Below are 2,228 nucleotides of genomic sequence, written 5' to 3'. Positions count from 1 at the left end.
TTGTTTTTGCTGTTGCTTTAATTTTTCTTTGTGTCGTTTTGGTGAACAGAGTATTATAAACTCCTTATAGCTACAACCATCTATCTCACATCTTGATATAACCCATAGCACCTAAAACAATTGAGTGCTTAATGCATATTCATTGGCTTGAGTTGAAGAAAACATCTAAAAAGGACTTGAAAGATCCTCTGTCCATTTCCCTGTTTTCAGAATCACACTTATATCACTCTAGAGAGACAAAAACCAGTCCTTCTGGACCTCAGCAAAATCTGAGTCCTGCCCTCTCGCTTTCCTCCCTGGATAGCATGAGCTTCACCACTTGGTCCACCACGTTCTCTACTAACTACCAGTCCCTGGGCTCTATCAAGCCGCCAAGCTATGGCGCCCTGCCAGTCAGCAGCATGGCCAACATCTATGCAGGTGCCAGGGGCTTGGGCTCCCAGATCTCCATGTCCCACTCCACCAGTTTCTGAGGCAGCTTGGGGTCTGGGGGCCTGGGGGCCTGGCTGTGGGGATGGCCAGGGGTCTGGCAGGAGTGGAGGGCATCCAGAATGAGAAGGAGACCATGCAAGGCCTGAACGACTCCCTGGCCTACTACCTGGACAGAGTGAGGAGCCTGGAGACCAAGAATTGGAAGCTGGAGAGCAAAATCCAGGGGCACCTGGAGAAGAAGGGGCCCCAAGTCAGAGATTGGGGGCATTACTTCAAGAACATCAAGGATCTGAGGGCTCAGATCTTTGCAAATACTGTGAGCCATGCCTGCATCGTTCTGCAGATTGACAGTGCCCATCTTGCTGCTGATGACTTCAGAGTCAAGTATGAGACAGAACTGGTCATGTGCCAGTCTGTGGAGAGCGACATCCATGGGCTCCACAAGATCATTGATGACACCAATGTCACTCAGCTGCAGCTGGAGACAGAGATGGATGTTCTTGACGAGAAGCTGCTCTTCATGAAGAACCACAAAGAGGAAGTAAAAGGCCTACAAGCCCAGATTGCGAGTTCTGGGTTGACTGGGGAGGTAGATGCGCCTAAATCTCAGGACCTCAGCAAGATCATGGCAGACATCCGGGCCCAGTATGACAAGCTGGCTCAGAAGAACTGAGGGGAACTAGACTACTGGTCCCAGCAGTTTGAGAAGAGCACCACAGTGGTCACCACGCAGTTCACCGAGATTGGAGCTGCTGAGAATACACTCATGGAGCTGAGACATACAGTCCAGTCCTTGGAGATCGACCTGGACCCAATGAGAAATTTGAAGCTCAGCTTGCAGAACAGCCTGAGAGAGGTAGAGGCACGTTACCCATGTAGATGGAGCAGCTTAATGGGGTCTTGCTGGCACAGACACAGGCAGAGGGGCAGCACCAGGCCCAGAAGTATGAGGCCCTGCTGAACATCAAAACTAAGCTGGAGGCTGAGATCACCACCTACTACTGCCTGCTGGAAGACAGGGAGGACTTCAATCTTGATGATGCCCTGGACAGCAGCAACTCCATGCAAACCATCCACAAGACCACCACCTGCAGGATAGTGGATGGCAAAGTAGTGTCTGAGACCAATGACACCGAAGTTCTGAGACACTGAGCCAGCAGAAACAGGATACCCTTTGGGGAACAGGAAGCCAATAAAAAGTTCAGAGGTTAAAAAAAAAAAAGTCCTGTTAAACCCAAAAAAAGTGGTTTCCACCACCTTTAAAGTCAGTCCTGTCTAGTATTAAAAGTTCTTACAGAAAGCTGGGTGTCCAGGCACGGTGGCTCACACCTGTAATCCCAGCACTTTGGGAAGCCGAGGCGGGTGGATCACTTGAAGTCAGGAGTTCAAGACCTGCCTGGCCAACATGGTGAAACCCTGTCTCTACTAAAAATATAAAAATTAGCCCAGGTGTGATGGTGCACGCCTGTAGTCCCAGCTACTGGGGAGGCTGAGGCAGAAGGATCACTTGAACCTGGGAGGTGAAGGCTGCAGTAAGCAGAGGCTGTGCCACTGCGCTCTCCACTTGCTCCACCACCTTCTTTACCAACTACCGGTCCCTGGGCAACAGAGTAAGACTGCATCTCAAAAAAAAGAAAAAAAGAAAGAAAGCTGGGTGTGATGGCTGACACCTGTAATCCCAGCTACACGGGAGGCTGAGGCAGGAGGATCACTTGAGGTCAGGAATTCAAGACCAGCCTAAGGAACATAATGAGACCCACCCCATCTCTGGGGGGAAAAAAAAAAAGAAAACAGAA

The 2,228-nt window shown here is 50.1% G+C and overlaps 1 pseudogene; it reads left to right on the top strand.

Moving 5' to 3' along the window:
* Positions 1-305: 305 nt before the first annotated feature.
* LOC129013015 (keratin, type I cytoskeletal 18-like) lies at positions 306-1,584 on the top strand (annotated as a pseudogene).
* The last annotated feature ends 644 nt before the right edge of the window (positions 1,585-2,228 follow it).

This window comes from Pongo pygmaeus, chromosome 15 (assembly GCF_028885625.2).
Source record: "Pongo pygmaeus isolate AG05252 chromosome 15, NHGRI_mPonPyg2-v2.0_pri, whole genome shotgun sequence".
Taxonomy (NCBI): Eukaryota; Metazoa; Chordata; class Mammalia; order Primates; family Hominidae; genus Pongo; species Pongo pygmaeus.
The sequence above is the reverse complement of the archived record's forward strand: the minus strand, read 5'-3'. Positions and strand labels throughout refer to the sequence as shown.